Genomic DNA, 22,532 nt, shown 5'->3' on the forward strand with positions numbered 1-22,532 from the left:
TTACATAATTATCTTCAGAAAAGGCTCCAAAATGTGCACGGATGTATTGCTCTAGACAGTTCTGGAAGTACTTCACTAATTTCTGAATTGATTCCTTCTTCAGTAGTGCTTGTTCTACTTTCATCTGTCCATTATCATGCGCCAAGCAGACTGCAATTGAATCTAAAGCATACTGGCCCAAGAGTCATCCTTGAACAGGTTCAAGTACATCTCCAATCCTCCATCAGCTCGCAGCTGCTACCTTGAGTTTTGAGAAGCATGATCTATATCTAGCAGAGGCAATGCATATTGTTTGAGTGGTGAATCTGAAGTGATAAAATTCATCAAGTGTGGAATAATTCCATTTTCTACTGCTTGTTCCTGCCTCCTTCTTGTTGATCTTGCAAAGGTTGAATAATGCATTGAGGACCTTCCAAAGATGAGCAAATTAATTTAGACACAGCAAGTAATGAATCTTGTACCAAAGAGAACAAAAAAATGAAGAAAAAAAAAATCTTAAGATTACACACTTCACTATGTATCCGTGAGACGAGATCCTTAGAAAGCTCAAGATTTGGAATCAAATACTTGATTGCATCAGCACGTTGAAGGCTTTCTAAGCAATTTGGATCCATGGACAAATTGTTGATGCACTTGAGGATCTACAATTTGCAATAGAGAAAATTTTTCAGAAGATAGCACTAGTTACCCAGATGAGATAAGGTGCTATAAACTGCCGACGAAGTTCCAACACACCTTCAAGAGAATAGTTGGCTCCATTTTATTGAACATCTGAAAAACTGAGCAAGCAAGCTTTGGCTACACGTGAGATTTCACCAACGTGCCAGCTTGTGCAATTACTAACAGATGACCTGCAACTTTCTCAAGATATTCCCTTGCCACATCATCATTTGATGAAGACACCATCTGTGACATCAATCCAAATGCATAGTGCTACCAGGTCTAGCATTTAGTACGTCGGATCCATAAAAATACCACTAGTGTTTTGTGATGCTAATCCTGATGTCAAAGCTCCATCATTTAAATTTAATTCCATTGTAGGCAAAACCTTCTTTCTTGCTTTGCTTAAAAGTTTTACATTCGCTCATATCTCGACATCTTTGCATCACACTCTCTCACCCCTAAATAAAGTAAGCAAATGGAATGGAGGCAGATATGAATAGGGGTAAAAAGAACCAGAAAAAGAACATATGGAGGACAGAAATATTGAAAGTGTAAAGCCTTCGATATAAGAACTCTCTTTTGTAATTTTAAGATTTGAATTTAGAATCAATGTTAGTGTCCAAAAGGGAGAGGACAAATGAAAAGTTCAATTATCCATGATGACAACTATCCATATAAGAAGAACCTTTTTATTTCCACAAAGTTGTAAACAAACTAGACCTATTCAGGAAAACATCATTCACCAAGAAAACAACCCACAGCTGGCAAAAATCCAGATATTAAACTTAGTACAATATAATTTAGAGATGTCCTAATTCCTAGCTATAAATCTTAAATTTGGTGGTACAAACATGCCCAAACCATACAAGCTAATAGGTGTTACAAGTAAAGTGATTGAGATGAACATGCTGTAAGACCTTTTTGGAAATTCACATTTTTCATGCAATTATTTACAAAACAGCTTGGACTATTACATTGTTATGCATGAAGTTTGTAATAAACTTTTCAAATAGAATAATGAAAGTTTAAAGATTTAGCTAGTAGTAAATCATTATCCAAATAACTGTGTCTAAGATGCAGCAAGCTGCCACGACAAAATAAAATATATGTAAAGTAATACTTATATACTTACACCTAAACTCTGAATATTAAATTGTTTGAATTTCAAAATATAGCAGTATCATGAAGGGCAATGTTACAAGGAGAAATCAATAACCAAAAAGAAAGAACACCCATCTTTCAGCCAAAAGGCACAATAAACCCATAATTTTTTAATATCTTGGATTACATAATACAAAAGCTTTATGAGCATGATCATGAAACTCTTCCTCCTAGAAAGATGCTACAAGATATAAGCTAGAAGTTCAACAGACATACAAAATTGCCTTCTTAGTCACTATTGATCAAGCAGAATTTGCATTTCTAGATTTCATCTAAGAATAATGCATAAGTGTGAATTTATATATCTTTAACTCTTCAGAATCCATAAAAAAAGATTAAACAATTAGTTTTAACTAAATATAGCCATAGAAGCAATTAACCATACTTTTAAACTATAGATTGATTATTGATCATATGCACAAGATAACATGTTAACCTGCAAATTCTGCCATCAATGAATCAAGTTACCGTTGTCCTCTTCTCATTTGAAGCATACAATAGTGGCAGTATGTTTTCTTGTCTTTCTTGTCTAGATATATGCCGAACATAATTAAGTTGTCTTGAAACATGCTGAGAAGGTGGTCCCTTTTCTAGAAAACCTAAGAGTGGCCGAATTTGTTTTTCTGAGATGAATTTGTTTTCTGAGATTATGCTTTTGTGCCTTATTAATAGAACTACTATTAGCAAAGCTTGTGCCATGATGCCTGGGAAAATTAGCATCCCCACGAGAAGGCTCATGATCCCATTTATAGTGTTCATTCTCCTTTGAAGCTTCCAGTATAGCATGGTTAGGGTAGATCTTATCACCATCACCAAAATATTGTTTGTCCAACTGAGTTCTATCTGTCTGTTGAGAATGAGAAACTTGATTCTGTGTTTTCTCTAATGATCCAGATGAAAAAGGATGTTCAAGCTTAGAAGTATCAGTATGACCTATGTCTGAAATTGGTGATTCACCCTGCATGATGGTAGGCCGACTGTGAGGATCTAAAAGACCATATCTTGGTTTTGGAGTTAGCCAATTTTGTGATGTTTCGGTCATAAACTGAACTCTGATATGATTCAAACTTTTAAACGATGTATTCTATGTCATCCTCTCATAGTAGAACCCCACTTGAAATATGACAAATACTAATTAGAAGTATGAATGAGTTCTAAATAGGCGACTAATATTTAGGCAAAAATTTGTATTATTCTCAAATCAAATATAAATACTATCGACTAGAGCATAATAATAAATTTAGAGTTCCAAGTAGAAAAAAATGACAATTAACATAATATTAAAAAAAATCATGTCAATTCGACCATGTTTTGTTAAAAAATCTAACCAAAAATAATAAAATGGGAGTTTCTAAGTTTTTTTTTTTTTTTTGAAAAAAAAAAATCTTATTTAGGATTTAGAAAGGCTTAGAAATAAATTATTAAATAAGAAATCACTGAAAATTCAATAATATTGGTGTACGAGTATGACATTAATTAAATAGTGACCTACCCTGAAGCTTTTTTTTTATAAAAGTTCATTAGTTGTTTTAATAGAATTATATATTTATATTGAATAGCAAACCCTATTACTTCTTCCTAATAAATATAATCAGGAACAATGAGCATGCAAAGGGAATTAAGAAAACATGATTGCATCATAAAATTAATGCATCGCATGGAACCATAAAATTTCATCAATGATGTTAGTCAAAGCATAGGAACGATTTACTTAAAGTCAAAATTAATAAATCTGAAAAATTACTGGAAGAAAGTACTTTGTAACTTATCTGCAACCTCTTCAATAGAAAACACCAAATCGTAATGCTCCTCTTATGATCTATTAACCGAATGAGAATGTAAAGGCTTTGTAATGCTAATGATACCAGAAGTAATAATTAGCAAAAGTTTCACAATATTTGCAGTGTTAACCAGAAGCAATAATTGCTGCTCTAGTTTTGAAATATCCGTAATTCCTTGATCACAAATTCCTAGAATAGTTTGTCGTTACTTTGAATAACTTGTTCTATCGAATTAATATTAACTAGGCCAGCATCTCTTTGAGCACTGAAACATCCCATCTCAAAAGTAACCATTGGAGAGAATTCATTGACAATGTCTGGATTAAATACAATTAAAACTGATTAATGATCACTATCTAGTGCAATTCATATCATTTAGATTATAAGATTTTGCAGTTGCTTCAGACTACTTTGCATATTCAAATCATTAATGAAATGATTGTATATGCAATGATTGTTGAGCTATATTATCTGTATTTTGATTTAGATGAATAATATCACATGGATAGGGCATTGAGGCCTCAGTTATACCTTTCAAATTATCTACTCTCACCATTTTCTTTATGATGCTATTCTAAACAATGTGGAATCCTCCACGAGCAACTCAAGATCAGCTTAAATGTAGGTTAATGGAAAGTAGCTACTTCATGATGCATAGTTTGCAACATGCTAATCTAATTAAACTATGGGCTTTAATCACTAGTTACACTTCTTCCCTTACAAAAATGGATTCTATTGTATGTTTATATTCAAGATTAATGCTGTAGCCCCTCTTTTACCAAAGTTTAGCAAATCATATAATAAGGGAAATAGAGTGAAAAATAGAGATTAAGAAGAAGGAAGTAATACAAATGCAATAATAATAAACATTGAGAACAAATAAAAAGCCAATCTGATGTTGGAAACTTTAAATTTATAGCCCAGCCATTCATAAGATATTGAAGAAGTGTAGTTGTGTACAAATAGATCAGGTATATCCATTTCTATGTGTAATCAAGAAACTCATATAAATGTGACAAACTTTCTTCCACTGCAAGTTAGTAAACAATACCATTTTTCAGCACCATTCCATGCTGTAGATGGCGTCACCTCTAACAGTTATGATAGAAGAAACATTTTTAGTACCCATGTCCCAATTTCCACCAATATATTAAAACATTTCTATAATTATTCAAATATTTGTCTAATAAATCCTACATATTAGGCCTAAAGTAATTCATCAAATCATGCATTAAGAACAATCTTTAAGATCTCAACAAAGTGCAAATTGAGATAGAATAATATAAAGCTTTAACTACCTAATGAAATTTAATAATTATTTTTTATTTGGATTTAAAATATGCATAAAAATGTAAATTCCTCAAGTTCTATTCTAGCCCATTCCAAAAGCTCTAGGGAACAAGGACATGTTTTCCCGTTCAAGAATAAAGAACCTTTTGTTGCTTGAAAAATAATTGAGAACACGACTTTGCAATTTCATAGATAGAAGTGACCCAATGATTCTTTTTGAAAAAATAATTTTTATAGACTATGCTCAAGATGCAAACAATAAAATTTTAACAGTAAATGTTGGCCCAATAACCTTCGCCGAGCATTAAAGACCTGGTACTGCCTTCTGTAACTCCTTATGAGTTATGTTGGGGTGTTCAACCAACATATAAAATGTTTAGTTACTAGTCCTCATATCTAACATTGCATTAAAGTATGTAAGGTCTTGGTTATTTTTTCCAAAAAAGATAAGAGCATATTTTGTCTCACATTTTGTTGCTTGAAAAATTTCACATTTTTTCCTAAACTAGAAAGTCCAATTTTATAGATGAATACAGATGGAAATCTTCATCCTGTTGGTTTCTATTGTGTTGTTTGACAATTTGTCCAATTAAAGACATTTAAATGCTCCTCGAGATCACAGTTTACTTGTGATACTGCATAAAATATCCTAGACAAAAACAAATTATTCTAAGCAAAAAAAACATGTCTAATTTATTTTGGTAATTAGATGCAAAAAAGCGAGTAATAATTTGATAAACACGACCTGATGTTGATAGTAAAATTTTGAATAAGTAGAAGGTACATGTCAGATTCTGAAAATAAAGTCACTTCTAGGATGATTGTTGGATGAACACTCCAACAATTAGGAAGAATGAAGACTGAAAAACTATATTCGGCTGAGTTAGTTGCTACTATGTGGACAATCACGTTGTGTAGTTACTCTCATTGTCAACTCCCTGAACACTTTCTTATATAGGCCCTTCATTTCAAATTTTTTCCTATGTTTGGCCTCCAGTTTGGTTCAGTTCCACCAGTTTGGTATCAATGTATCATTCAAGACTACCTTAGCACTAAAGATCATATTTGTGTCTGTCCACTATTGTTTCAACAAACAAAGAATGTTGAGTAGCATAACTGCTTTGGTGTCTACTACTACTACTACTATGTGGTCAACATAAATAAAAAAAAAACTTGACATCCCAAGACCTAGAGTCCAACTCATATTTGAACCAAAATCACAACTAATCAGTAGCATGTCAGGTTCAATGATGGCTTCACTATTCCACGAGAAACACCGCATATATAGAATAGTTTGACAAGATAAATAAACTAAACCATGCAAAATGAACTAGCCTAGCAATATGCTTATGAAGAAATTATATTGATCTTGAAGTACAAACATCATCATTCACAAATTGGAGAATGCTCAAAACATAATCTAACTACTGCTATGAATTTGCAGACCTATTTACAACTGCAAAAGTCAACATACATTTAGATCAATTCAGGAAGGTCACACAGCTGCCCCATTGTTCCTTTCCTTTAGCATGAATAGATGGAGATTAAATATTTATTAAAAAAACACCATCAACAATAAATGAAACCTTCATAAAAGGAATGGTCGATAAAATATTCAAGCAGAAAATTTTACCTTAATAACAAATGACCTTCACAAAGTGATAGATCAGGTAAATATTCACGCATGGAGATAAAATAGTATAACTCAAATCAATTACTTGTATATCATCGTTGAAGACAAGATGTGTTTTACAATATTTAGCAAGGAGTTCAAATGCATTAAGGTGGCAACGTCGTCGAACTGAAAATATAACACAGAACAAATTTAGATTGAAATAGCATAAACAGGAAGCAATTAGCAAATATGCAACCACAAAGAATTGATCCAGCCACTAACCTGAATTGGTACTTTTTTTCCAATATCTCTACTTCACAACATTTATGAATTCGAGTAACTTTGCATATTCCTAAATACAAGGAGAAACCAGTTTGACAAAAGTTTACCTGAATTAGGAGAAATAAAACAAATGGTTCTAGACATTACTTGGCTAGTAGCCCTTCTTCCCCTCAACTCAATATAAAATTCATCATTAAGTAATTGCACTGAGTGTATTTAAAAGGATGAACCATGTTGGATGCTTAAGAATGAAAACATCATCAAAGGTGAATTTTGGGTAATAAAAAAGCATAAAAAATATTATATACAACCACTTAAGTAGGACATCTCCTTTGACACAAAAGTACCAACATGAAGTCATCAAACAGAAGGAAGCACTCAAAACGCCTTACCATCATTAATAAATTCTGATGTGAAAAAGAAAAAGAAAATAAAAAGAAAAACACAAGTTTAACTCCAAGTTAACATTGTAATGTGGATGGGTCAAATAATTAGAAAAAGTATTGATAAAACACCTACTTATTATATAGACTGCTAATATGCATGAAGTGTTGGCTCTTGTCCAATCATCTTTACTGGTGGAAAACAGGGTTGTATACATGAGGCTCTCTGCGTACTTCACCAAGGCCTTGGGATCTAGGTATAGCATAGTTTAACGTAGACTTATTATGCATTCAGAATAAAGAGATGATGAAGAAACTCACCGAGTTTATATGCTTTTGCTGCAACATTTGTCCAAGTTCTCCTGCATCACCTGTTGAGCTAAAGCATCCGCTGTCCAATAAAAGTTACCACAATTACACTACTTTCCATAGTTTTGTGGAATATATGGAAAAGTAAAATTCGAAGTTGATTAAACATGTTCCCAATGGGTTTATGTTATATGGAACAACTTTGAAATAATGAATATACAAAAATAGAAACAGTGAATTAACTTGTGAACTTATAGGCTGCAAGCAGCATGTCGTTGTGCACACGGGTTGCTCCGGAGATCACCAAGGCCAAACCCAGGAAGATATAGGCATTATTTGACTGGACGAATATGAAACACCAAAGTTTAGTTTGTAACTATTAAGAGAAAACTGTGTATTAGATACCACAGAGTTATTGACTTATATAGAGAAGGATATACAACATAATTATAATAATACCCCTAGTTATTATATTTACAATATTCTAACGCTCCCCCTCAAGCTGGAGAATATAGATCATATGCACCCAGCTAGTTACATATGTAGTCAATTTGAGAACCTCTCAGTGACTTAGTGAATATATCTACTTGTTGATATGTGAGTTGACAAAACTAGTAGATATTTCTCCTGATATAACTTTCTCTCTAACAAAGTGACAATCAACTTCAATATGCTTTATCCTCTCATAAAAAACTGGGTTCGAGGCAATATGCATGGCAGCTTGGTTGTCACATATAAGTGACATTTGTGTAACCTCCCCAAACCTGAGTTCCTGAAACAATCATTTTAGCCATATAAGCTCTTGACTAGTAATGGCCATAGCCCGATACTCTGTCTCTACACTAGATCTTGCTACAACATTCTGCTTTTTGCTTTTCCAAGAAACAAGGTTACCTCCAACAAATATACAAAACCCAGAAGTGGATCTTCTATCAGTGGGAGATCCTGCCCAATCTGCATCAGAGTACCCTATAGCTCGAGTATGCCATTTGTCTACATATAAAAGACCCTTTTCAGGTGCACCTCTGATATATCGAATAATGCGAGTCACAGCATTCTGATGTTCTTTGCATGAAGAGTTGAGAAACTGACTTACTACACTTACCGCAAATGAGATATCCGGACAAGTAACAGTAAGGTAGCTTAGTTTCCCTACTAATTGCCTGTACCGTTCAGGATCTGAAAGAGGCTCCCCCTGATTTGGCAGGAGCTTGACATTAGGATCATAGGGTTGTCGACTGTCTTTGAATTTAACATTCCCGTTTCTTCCAAAATATCCATTGCATACTTTCTTTGGGATATGATGATCCCCTGTTTAGACTGTGCTACTTCTATCCCAATAAATATTTGAGTTTGCCGAGATTCTTTGTCTAGAAATGTTTAAAAAGATGTTGTTTTACTTGTGAAATCCCAAGATGATCACTACCTGTGATGACAATATCATCAACATAAACCACTACGTAGATGCAACCTGTAGATGAGTGGCGATAAAAGACAGAATGGTCAGCCTCACTCCTAGTCATGCTAAATTGTTGAATTACAGTACTAAATCTACCGAGCCATGCTTTGGGTGATTGCTTGAGGCCATATAAAGATTTCTGCAGGCAACATACAAGACCAGAAGACTCCCCCTGAGCAACAAAACACGAAGGTTGCTCCATGTAGACTTTCTCGAGCAGATCAACATGTAAGAATGCATTTTTGATGTCCAACTGATAAAGAGACCAATGGCGAATCGCAGCAATTGACATAAATAGGTATACAGAAGACAACTTGGCAATAGAATAAAAAGTATCCCCATAATCCAATCCGAAGATCTGAGTATAGCCTTTAGCGATGAGACGCGCCTTAAGTCTGTCAACCATCTCGTCTGGACCAACCTTCACCGTATACACTCATCGACAACCAACAACTGACTTCCCAGGTGGTAAAGGAACGAGGTCCCAAGTCCCACTACTCTGTAAAGCACAAATTTCATCGAGCATAGCTTGTTTCCATCCTGGATGGGCAAAGGCATCATCTGCAGTCTTAGGAAGAGAAACAGACGACAAGGAAAAAAGACAAGAATAATAGGAAGGAGAAAGATGATGATAACTCAAAGAAACATAGTGAGGAGAAGGATTACGAGTGGAACGCATACCCTTTCGAAGTGCAATAGGAATATCAGACTCAGGAGATGGGACCGGAGGAAACGGAGAAGGACTTGGCTCCAAAGATGTGTCCACGGCAGTCTCAAGGTCGGTCAGCGACAAAGTAGGATGAGAACGACGCTGATAAACCTGCAAAGGAGGAGACGAGGCTGGGGATGATAGAGGTACCTCCAGAGGACAAATGATAGTCACTGGTGCAGGTGGAGAGGGAGAAACCTCATACTGGGAAGCGGGAGGCCCAAAAAATGAAACCGAATCAAAGAATGTGACATCAGTAAAGATGAAGTACCGACGAAGAGTAGGGGAATAACACTTATACCCTTTCTGAGACCTTGGGTACCCAAGGAAAATGCACTTATGAGACCGGGAGAGAGTTTATCAATGCTAGGATCAAGATCATGAGCAAAACATATAAAACCAAAGACCCGAGGTGGTAAAGGATGAAGAGGATTATGTGGGTAGAGGATATGATGAGGTATTTTACCCTGGAGAGTGGAAGAAGGCATACGATTGATGAGATAACACGCAGTAAGTACGACATCACCCCAAAACTGATGAGGAACATGAGAATGGAGAAGAAGAGTCCGAGTAGTTTCAAGGAGATGACGATTCTTGTGTTCTGCAACCCCATTCTGTTGAGGGGTATGAGGGCAAGACGTGCGATGCAGTATACCATAAAATGCCAAGAAGGAACAAAACTGAGTAGAAAGATACTCGCGTGCATTATCACTTTGCAAAGTTCGAAGAGAAATACCAAACTGAGTTTTGATTTCATGAAAAAAAGATTGAAAAATAGAAAACAATTTTGAACGTTCTTTTATCAGATATAACCATGTACAACGAGAAAAATCGTCTATAAAAGTAACAAAATATCGTGATCCCAATGTAGAAGAAACACGACTCAGACCCCAAACATCAGAATGTACCAAAGCAAAGGGGGGCGCAGCCCGACTCATAGTGCAAGGAGAAAAAGAACTAAGAACATGCTTACCTAATTGACACGACTCTCAAGATAAAGACTCTAAGTGAGAAAGACTAGGATGTAATTGTTTCAACTTATCAAGACCTGGATGTCCCAACTGAGCATGAATAAGAAGTGGAGATGTCGTCGCCGAGCCAACAAGAGAGGGTTGTTGAAGCCAATAAAGTCCATGAGACTCACATCCGAAGCCAATCATCCTCCCCGTATTCCGGTCCTGTAAGGAAACAGACATTTTAGCAGAAGAAATAACACAATCAAGAGACCGAGTAAGTTGACTTATTGACAATAGATTAAAGGGAGCTCCGGGAACATAAAGAACATTATGAAAGGAAAGAGACGGAGAAGGATGAACAATACCAATACCCTTGAACTCAGTTTGGGAACCATTGTCCATGATGATAATTGGTAAATAACCAGAAGTAGTGAGAGAAGAAAATAGAGATTTATTACCAGTGATATGATCAGTGGCCCCAGAATCAAGAACCCAAGGACCTGAAGAGTGAGATATGCTAGCAAAGGAATTACCAGCGTGTGCAACAGCAGCAGTGGAATCAGAAACCTGACGATCCTCAAACCATTTCAGAAAGTCATTATAGGAAGGTTTTCGGGTCGGATCCGGTGGCGGCAGCCATCAGAAGCCGAAGAAGCAACACAACTCTGAACGAACTGAGCAGCGCGAGGAGGTCAACCATGCAGACTCCAACACTTATCAATCGTGTGTCCTGGTCGATGGCAGTGATCACACCAAGGAGGTCCTTTGCCACCCTTTCAAGGCGGAGGTCTGTTGTTGTTTCGAGAGACCAAAGCTGACGAGTCACTAGGAATGAAAGAAGGTAATGTCAAGACTTTGGCAGGGACACGGAGGAGAGTCGCCCACGTACTGTCTATGGTAGCTTCTGTGCGGCTGCCCAGGATCTGATCACGAACATGAGAATAATCTGAGGGCAAACCATATAAAGCCAGAGACATAAAAAACTTCTTTCGATTTTCAAGCTCTACAACAGCAGTGGTCGCAGGTGGAAGTAATTCATTGAAGTCACAAAGAAGGCTAGAGACCAATCCCAGATACGTTGACATTGAATCCTTAATTTGATGGGCACTGAGGATGGTCATGAGATCTTCATAAACTTGATAGAGTCGCCGAGAAGTGTTTGTAAAGAGTTGTTAAGCCTGTGTCCAAACATCTTTACAGGTTTTGTGAGTGCGGAAGACATCCTTAAGAGATGGATGGATGGTGGCTCGGATAATGCAACACAACTGGGCGTCAACCTTTTTCTACAGAGGACGATCGACGACTTGAACATCCTCTTCGGTTTGAGAGAGATGTGTCTCATAACCCTGTCCAACAATGATGTGAACCCAACGAGAAAGATATCTCAAGAACCCACAACGAATTGAAAACAGAAAGAAGGAAGGTCTAAGACGATAAGATGGATGAAAGAAACCTCGATCCAATGCTTAGAAAAGCACGAACCTTGGTATAGGAGATGGAAGACGCCACAACCTTGGGATTGAGGTTGATAAGTCTTTGAACGCCACAAGGAGATGCCTTGATAAGTTCAAGTTCAATGAAGAACCAACAAGCGAGAGTCTCACCGTACTTTAGATTAAAAAATATGTCAAAGATACATGTGTGGGCGTCACCCCCTTTATTTATAGCTATAAGGTGACCAAAAAACCCTAAAAGGCCAAAAGAAAGCCCATTTAGTAAAGGCCTATGCAGACTACTTACCCATTATAAGCTTATGGCTTTATTACAACCCAAATAAAAGTAGAAATTGAGTTTAAATTGAGCCTACATATCCCTACTACATAGACATGAGACTTAAGTGCTAATTAAGCTCATCTAAGGCTTGAATTAAGTTGACTATGTCGAATGAGTTGCTCTTAGTCAAACCTTCTTCAATGGTAGCTTTGACCTTCACATCTTCAATTAGTACATGAAGGGCTTCCTTCATCTTTCTAGCCTTAGCCCTTGTAATTGGGCCTCCATTGATGCATAATGGATCATCATTAATATCTAGAGTAGGTTGACCATGATCCATATCGTTAGCTTGTTGCGCTCTTTCTTTGACTCCATCAAACAAGCCAAAGCTCAATGTGAGAAGCCCAAGAGGAGTAGTTCTTACCATCCAACTGCTCGGAGGAGAGTGGTGCGGTGATGTGGTTGGTAAAGATCGAAATATCCGGCTTTGGAGTGCTGGAGGTAGCCATTGATCAGTTCGGTGAAAGAGGGCAGCAACCCGAATCTTCGGTGACGTCACAACACCTTGGAGACAGGCACGGAGAGAATTAAGGGTTTGTTGCGGCGCTGAAAAATTTAGGGTTTGTTGCGACAGCGCTGGAAAATTTAGGGTTTACGCTAGAAAATTTAGGGTTTGCTGCGACGGCGTTGGAAAATTTAGGGTTTGCTGTGACGGCACTAGAAAATTTAAGGTTTGCTACGACAGCGCTGGAAAATTTAGGGTTGGCTGCGGCGACGCAAGGATATTCCACGCAGAAGGAAGAGCAGCGGCGACCTGTGCTCGCGATCGGGAAGGAGATGCCTCTGCTGCCGCTCAAGGAAAGGAGGCGGGGCTTGTGCTTGCAAGTGACGCGAGAGGGAGAAGAGAGATCGGGAGAGATTTGTCCCCGTCCAAGCGTGACTAATGGCAACAGGAATTGGTGGCGGCGGCGGAAAAATTAAGGTTTGGCTCTGATACCATGTTAAGAGAAAACCGTGTATTAGATACCACAGAGTTATTGACTTATATAGAGAAGGATACAACATAATTATAATAATACCCCTAGTTATTATATTTACAATATTCTAACAATAACAAATAAAAATTTTCTTATTGATATAGGTTGTTTATGTTGAGAATAAGATTTAAACTTGTCGTGGCACAAGAACTTTTCCATCATACTCAATTGGATCAAATGTACTCCCACTAGCAAATATTGCTTGACCCTGTGAATGAAAGTCAAATTCTTCAATAACAGAAGTTAACTATCAGAGTAAATCATGAATATGAATTATGCAACTGTTGCTATAAAAAGATGGAGGAAGCTTACCTTACGCCATGAACATGCCTCTTCTGCATTGCATTTTGATTGAGAGGAAGGGCTATAGAGCCAAAATTATGGATTTCTGTAATCAATGCAAGGGAACTTGTGGATTGGATCTAATCCTCTCTGAATATAGGTAAATTGCACGTAGAAACTGAATGCATTTTAGTAAGGATTTGGTAGAGGTCTAGAAGCTAACCTCATTAAACGTAGTCGTATTCCTCAGTGAAAGTTTTTCCCACTCCAGATGACCCAGTAAAATAGTGGGCTTGATTACCTAAGAAATTAAACTAGAACAAATGAAGGACTATTCGAAAACTAGTGTAGGCAAATTTACAAATAGAAAGTACACTTAAAGTTGTACAAACTTGAGACAGCAAAAATAAGATAAAGTATTAGTATCTTTTAAATGAAAATATGACCACTAGAGAAACCACTTTAAAAGAGTAGACCCGAGTTGGAGAAAGCATTCTCGTCATCAATAATGCTATAACTTAAAAGTCACACACATAGTAAGAGAAAATATCCAAGTGCATGGCAGACATTTAGCTCATGATCATGCACCCAAGGTTCCTTAAAGTGTTGAAGGGAATCCTTGTGTGAGCTCACAATTAAGCCCTGGAACGGGTATCACAATGCAAACAATGAACAACAAAGTAAAACAATTAAAAGTTTTATGCTTGCAATAAGAATAACTAAATAAGCAAGGTCTAAGATTCTATTCCTTACCTTACAATCAACCATCTATATCTTCTTGCAAATTCCTTCCAACGGAGCTTTTGTCTACAACAGCCATAAAAATCTACAACCAAATGAGCCAGTATGTAAAATCATCAGAACATCCAAAATGTTGTCCATGCGCATAATAAAAAGACTCAGTTGAAAACCTGCTTTGACATCTCAAGAGCCATGAGTTCTACAAATACCGGTACCAGCCTGTATTGATAATCAAAATAAGGACAAGATTCAAAGAAGTATTGATAGCAAAAATAAAATAGATATTTAACTGAGAGTAGTTGAGTTAATATACTCTTGAAACATGTACGTGCAGTGCAATAATTAAAGTCATATAACATGCAACATGTAAACTTAACACTAAGTAGCATAGCAAAATTATGGCAAATATTAGATTTTAATGCAAACCATAAAATTGGAAAAACCATCTTCTGCCATTTTTTTCAAAAAGCAGAAGCCCAACTAATAAATAAAATCCTAATAGAAATGATTTTCTATATTTATTTCTTATATAATTATTTACATCACAAGATTTGTAATATAAAATACAAGGACGAAGCATAAGTAAATAGGAATTCATACTCCCATAATGGGAAACTAAGATGTTCACAGGCAAATACACAAGTCAACAAAATCAAAGTCAAAAACATTTAATAGACCAAATGCAAATACATTCAATAGACCAAATCAACCAATTAAGTTAGGAGTAAAACTTCCCCAACACAAAGAAATAAGAAACTTTGTTATGCCAATGTTCCACCAACTATTTTTAAAGCGCCAAAACGCCTAGCAAGTCTAAAACAATAGAGCTAAAATCAATTACTTGTATATCATCATTGAAGACTAGATGTGTTTTGTGATATTTGGCAAGGAGTTCATGCATTATAGCTGGCAAAGTCTTCAAACTGAAAATATAACACTAAACAAATTTGAGATCAAAATAGCATAAGTAGGAAACACAAAGCAAATCTGTAACCACAAAGAGTTGATCTAGTCATTGACCTGAATTAGAAGTACTTTTTCCACATATCTATATTTCACAACATTCATGAATTCCTCTAGTAACTCTGCATTTGACAATTTGACAAAATACAAGGAGAAAGGCAGCAGTTTACATAAATTAGGAGAAATTAAACATACACTTCGAGACAATATTTGGCTAGTAGTCCTTTGTCTCAACCAAATATAAAGTTCATCATTAAGGACCTGTTCGTTGTTAGTCTCCACGTCAGTTAAGTCCCATAATTTTATGTATTCTTGAAGCTTGTCCATGGCAGTTATGTCCCATCTGCAACAAAACTCGCTCGAGCTTAGATAGTTGAGATAAACATGACTTGATGATGATTGTGAATGCCTGTCACCTGTCGACGGCGTTAGTGAAGAGCTGGAGTTCATCCAAGGTTCCATAGACATCGTAAATATCATCAATTAATGTAATCAAGCATATTGCCTTTGTTTGGATCATTCTGCATCTCTAGCTATTTGGTTCATAAGTGAAACCAAGTGCCCACATATAGTTTTCAAGTAACAGAACGACATGGTGCTTTAAAACGATTATAAAAGATAGTGCATGCATAACAAAATAACTAAAAAGTGCAATATGTTGGGACTAGAGCATGTTTGTGTGGTTGAATTTAGGTATCTTGATAATAAAAACAAAATGTTTAAGGCAGAGCGTATAGGAAGCATCATAGTGGATCATGCTATTTGCTATAAATTCTAATTAACTCAAAGGAAATATTTACAGAACAACATAAAGAAATTGAAAAAAGTCACATGACCCCAAAAAATTATAAAATTAATACTTTCAGAAAAATATATGAAAAATCAAATATCATTTCTGCAATGGAAATTCATTTTCCAAAGTTCGAAAGGATAAATATGTAAATCTTCCAAAGACCCAGGGAAAAGATGAATTCAAACATGTAGAGGTTCTAAAAAATCCAAATAATAACCTAACTATTCCACATCTGTACCCACAAGATAATAATTAATTGACACTACATTTGTATGGTCTAAGAAAATTAAGCATATTTCTTGAACTAATAATTATCACAAGTTATACTATGCTTTGTTTGATGGCAAGTATATGATGATAGTCTTCACTAATTAATTGACGCTATACTTTGCTAATGACTGATTGACTTGGTAATGCAAACAAATAGTTTTAAAAAAAGCTTACTTGCTAGAGGAATCAGAGCTCTCATAAGCATGATACTGGAAAAGTGGCAAAATAGTATCGGTTGCATCCAACTTCTGTCGCTTGTTTGCATTAATTTTATTAATATAGTCATCAAAATTATTTTGGCTAATGACTACATTTTCTCTTTCAATAAGGTCTGTCAATCCTTGGTCAGCTGCTAAAGTTGCAGTATCTTAGATAGAAATTTGTTGGTGTTAGTCATGATCCTTGCTGAATGATACTTTCTTAGAAGTACACTCTTCATCAGGTGAGTTATAAACTTCCTTAAGAGTAGCTTAATCAGAATCCCTTCTTTGCCTTTTTCTCCTTCCTTAGCACCATACTCCTCCAGTGATTTATAGACTTCCTTAGGAGTAGCATCTGGTGTTGAATCAGAATCACTCATTTCCTTTGTTCGGTAGTGTAGTTTTCCTCTAGTGAGTTATAAGTGATATCAAGCACCCTTTCTTCTTAAGATGCATCTTTTGTAGATATCAGATTTAGCATTTCTAAGCCTTCGTAAGCTATTCTAACCTTTCTTCAACAAAGATACTACAACAACGACAAAAACTAAAAATTGTGAGGTGCCCAATTACTATATAAGCAAAACCCCCCACTAATTTACTAAAAAAGATTTTTTTCCTATGCATATCTACATTACAAAAATTTTCATTAGCATATAAAAACAAAGATACTTCTGAACAATTTTTAACTTCAATACTTACAAGGTTCAATAATCTAAGCTACGACCACTAAGTTAAATTTTAGATTGTGGTCATTTGAGAAGCTTAAATGCATTTATATAGTTAAATTAAACAATTGGACATCAAAAAGGAACAAGAAGTATGATGGATGAGGAAGTTAGGCTAGTTTGTTACCTTTTTAGTATCCCAAAATGCAAATTAAAAAAATGGAAGCCTTGATAAGATGTAGTAACAATGTGATGTAGTGAAAACATGATGGCGTAGTGGTGATGAGCATTATTTGTCCCCTATAAGCAATGAAAATTGAAGGTTTTTGTAGAAGTTCTTCGACCAAAATGCAGCATCCATATGATGTTGAATCATCAGCAACCTGCTGTGATAGAAAAATACTTATATGGCAACAACAAAAAGCATTATAGCGCACTGACATGGTATTTTTACCACTCATATTTAATTGAAAGCATAACTATGAACAGAGAAACTCTAATAGGATTTGGCTTTAAAACAAACATTTGGTCAAATAGGATATTCACATACAACAACTTTTTCATAGTCAGATATACATCAACTGGCTGTGAAACTAGCAAAGTAGGAAAGTAATAGAGAAAATACATGACAAATTACTTTTAAACATAAAATAAATGACTGGTTACTTTGATTAAATTGTTCCTGCAAAACATGACAGTCTGTGATGGTTAGAAAACAAGAAAGTAAGCTCAAGGAAAACATTTTTAAAGGCAATCAGAGTTCTGATATACTGGAAAATATTATTTAAAGCTGCTAACCTACTTTGCTGAAGCTTACTTGCCCCAACGTTATTTCATTGAGGTCCACTTCCACAGCATGCACCCGCAATATAAGTTTGTTTTAACTATCAATCACCTTCAGTATTGGAGAAGCAGATGGAAGATAGAAGCAAAGGCTTGAAGCACATGGCCAGGGATAGACATCTTCCAAGCAATCCAAATACTTGTCATGATCAAAGCATCATTCCGAAGCACATGGCCAGGGATAGAAGGAATGCATTTTATAGCGGTCAAGCAGGCGTGCAAATCCTTAGCATAAACTCCAGAAAGGGACTAAATTACACAGAAATATTAGAAGCAAAAAGAATAAAAAAATAAGTATAAGTGTAATTTTAAGTAACAAAACCACATTTTACTCACTTTGGCCAATCCATTAGCTTGGATACCAAGGCATAACTCGTTCAACAATGGCCCAATTAGTGGATAATAAGCCTGGACGAACACCAAGGACATGATAAAGAACCTGGAAAAAGCCATGAAGAGTCAACAAGAGACAAGAAAATTATAATATAAAATGGTTGATCATCATTACAAAATCAAGGTATTCATATCCGACAAAGAGCATCCGTGGCCTAGCGAGTGGCAATATAGGATCCAAATGCATATATAGTATGTGAAGTAAGTTATCGAGAAGTGCAATCTTCTTAGAAGAAAGCAAAATATGGAGCAATTAAAAAGAACAGCAAACAAGAAGTACAGTCGAATGGTAACTAAATTTAGACAGAAATATACTAGAAATATAAAGGTAAACAAATCTACTAGAAGCGGTCCATCGTTCAATGACATTGACAGACCATTAACTATTTGCTCAAAAATATCCAATGGGGGACCTTTGGGAACTTGACCTTCAGAGGTTAGGTAAGCTCCAAGACTACATGCACATCTTTTGCAGAAATTATATGCAAAGAAGCAGCTATCTCGTGTACCTAGCTAAAAAGAGGTGGGGCTAGACGATGAGCAAGATTTAGCATAGTCTCAAATGCTGCATCTCCAACAATTGATGAGTGCATTAATGGATCAATGTATTTGACCTGCAGCAGATTGTTTAAGGATGAGAAATAAATTGACCAAACAAAATCTCTATTGTAACAATTTTTAGCTAGTAACTAAAAAGCTGTCACTAATAACCATAGATTTAATTGATAGATTATTAAAAAAGAAACACTTTCACAGTACCTATAAGTAATCTTGAAGTAGGAAGACCAAAAAAAGAAATACAATCACTTACCAGTGTAGGTAGCTGATGACCATGAGTAAATATTGGATTAGCAATAGCCATCTGACCAAGAATCCTAAGCATAACTGAGAGATTTTTCTAAATAAGCTTAACCCTGTGATGGATAGTTGTTTCCAGTTTCAGCAACAATTCCCTCGCTTCCTCCTTGGCATTCTTTGTCTTCTCCACATGAACTATAAAAACATACATGTTACTATTAAACATTAGTAGCAAAACAATCATGTCTTCAAAAAGATTTACCATTCTTCTTGCCACCAACATAAGGATGAACATAGCTAAGCCATCTCAGAATGGAAGAAATGCCTTCAAGATCATCTGATATAGTCAGATGGACAACTCCGTTAGTTGCCATTATCTTAGGTCCACCCAACTACGTGTGAGAGCTGTAGACTTCACGTCCAAGAAGCTTGTTCAGTGTGGAGTACTCTATGAGAATAATTCTCTGATGAAGACGTTGAATGCACCTCATGCCAAGCCGGGCAAGATAAGCTCCAATGCCAACAGTTCTTCCAGTCACATAAGTGAGAGTGAATATCTCATTATATGCGTTTGAATAAACACCATGGCACCACTTCCAGACAGGTTCTCCGCCCCCAAGTCATCTAGTTTTCCTACAACTGTGTCAATGATCTCATCTTGTCTAACCATTTTCCAATTTGAGTTCTTGAGCAATAATAGATGAACCAACGCAATTGTAATCTTCTGGACTCATATAAAAGTACTGAAAGCCATGTTCCAGGCTTGCTTCATCAGACCACCCAATCCTAAAAAAGGATTTTATTTCTTCAGCTGCTCCAATCCTAGCACCAGAATTTGTAGCCAAATAAATTAGAGCGAGGTTTTTATCACATGCTAAATTGGTCACTGCATGAAAGGATGTATCTTCCCTAGGACCAAATGAACCAACTCTGAAAGTGACGTTGTTTGCCACAAACTAAGGAAGTTGGTGTAGACATCTCCATTAACCAGGCTACCATACCTATGTCATTGAGACTAGAGGACCGGCTCACAGTGACTAAAGGAGTAGTCCAATCTCCATGATTGTTTGCAAATGCCAACTATATCACTTTAATGAGATCTCTATTATTGTTTACCCTAATGTTACTGGATGTGTATGATTCCAACAACCGTCTAAGTGCAGTCTCGAATGCCTGAATACATGGTAAACACATCTTTACAATGATATACATGAAGGTAAATTTAATATATGATTCTGCATAAGCTGCTTTCTTATAACAATTTGAAGGGAAATTTACCAATAGGAAATCATAACAGTAAGTTATGTTATTCTTCCTGCATTCTAACGCCTTTTATCAATGGGCCCTAGTTCTGTATATTGAGCATTTAATGGGAATTCCAAGGAGGGACCATTCACATCCATGTAGGAATGGTAAACCATTTCATGAGATTTTGTATCTTCCACTTCTCAATTAATCTAAGTAGGAAGTATTTAACCTCAGACAAAATGATGATAGAGACCGAACATAATCATAGGATAAAAGTGTTGGGTTGCAAGGTTGCAAACAAAGTCCCACATTGAAAATACATGAGAAAGATCATAGATTTATAAGGGAAAGATATCTCCATTGGTATGAGGCCTTTTGAGTAGAGCCCAAGAGTAAAACTATGAGGGCTTAGGCCCAAAGTGGACAATATCATACTATTGTGGAGATATCTAAATCTCTTTTGGTCCTAACAATTGGTATCAAAGCATGAACTGCCAGAAGGTCTAATCGCCAACTGTGCACAAGAGAGATGGTCTAATTAATTCATGTGAATAAAATATTGACCTTAAACAAAGGAAGTGGGGGCTCCCATGTCCGAATCAAGAGGACCATGTTGTTAGATTTTGAGGGATATCCTAAGGCAAATCGTCTTACGATTTTTACTAAATATAGATTCACTATTTGAGTGCATATTACATGTTTGATTGTCTTAAACTTATTTACTGAATGTCTCCAATACAATTCATAGCATGAGAGAAATTATGATTGGATCACAACTAGTGATTATCTCTATATGTGTAATTATGAACGTATTAGAATTTCCTTATTCGTCGAATTGATGCATTTGGACATCATCAATTCTGTAAGACTAGCACGAGTTATACTCCTTGGTTCTCCAAGCAGCTGTTTTCTCACTGGCTAGAGACATTAGGATGTCGAGAGTTAAACGTGGATGCTAATTATCGTAACTAGTTCATTGGAGTGACTCGCTGTAAGACTTCATGTAGTTATCTATATATATGGATATGTCTGTGAAGCTCTTACTGCAACTCGAGTGCAAGTTTCCTTCGACTTGAGATATACAAGTCATCTTGGTTATGGAGAGTAATACTTTGACATCTTAAGCAAGCACCTCATTGAGGTATGGACGCAGGATGATTGTGTATAAGTTAAAATGTCCGAAGATGTTTGGACTACACACAAAGAATTCACTGCTCCTTGCGAGGAAACGTATACCCTATGGCCACTCATTAGGATTATTACTTAAAGTCTTGGCCAAAGAATCACATATTAAGAGTGCGAGACTCTTAGACACATGTATGAGTAATTTGAATCCATAGAACGAGGAAGTATTACTTGGGCTAGGTGTAACATAATCAGTCTAGTGGGGAAAGACACATAGACCATATTCTGAACCAAGTGAGTATAAGACGAGTGAAAGAACAAGGCACGACTCACTGTAACTGTTGAAGGGTTTAGAATTAGTTCTAAGATTAACTATAATTTTCCGGCTAATTGAGGATCATGATGTACTATTAGGTGTCATTTATGATCGTTCTATAATTAAGTAGTTAATCATGGACAACCAATATGAACCGGGAACCTATTAGGTCACACGCACTAATGAATCTCTAAAAGACGTAAAACAAGTTAAAGAATAGGATTCTTAGATCAAGAGTTAAATGTTTGGTTGGACCATACATAAGACAAATCTGGAAATATTTGTCATGATAGAAGCACAGATGGGCTACATCTCTTATGGTTGAGTTGAACCATATTTGGTTTAATCATGAATTAGTCATGAACCAACTTGGTTTAGTTGTGAAACAAACCAAGGGGTTAATGGACTAATTTTTGGTTAAAGGGACAATGGGTTGGATTTGGGCTTTCTAATCCAACACATTAAAGAGGATTATATATAGATATAATTGAGAGAGAATTAGATATAATTTTCATTATTTGGTTGATTGGCTTTTGG

The 22,532-nt window shown here is 35.9% G+C and overlaps 2 pseudogenes; both read right to left on the reverse strand.

The window, feature by feature from the left end:
• Positions 1–16,726, reverse strand: LOC122037207 (annotated as a pseudogene).
• The window catches only part of LOC122037209, a 19,107-nt pseudogene continuing 10,060 nt past the window's right edge, over positions 13,486–22,532 (reverse strand).

The sequence above is a fragment of the Zingiber officinale genome, unplaced genomic scaffold, assembly GCF_018446385.1.
Source record: "Zingiber officinale cultivar Zhangliang unplaced genomic scaffold, Zo_v1.1 ctg245, whole genome shotgun sequence".
Classification (NCBI taxonomy): Eukaryota; Viridiplantae; Streptophyta; class Magnoliopsida; order Zingiberales; family Zingiberaceae; genus Zingiber; species Zingiber officinale.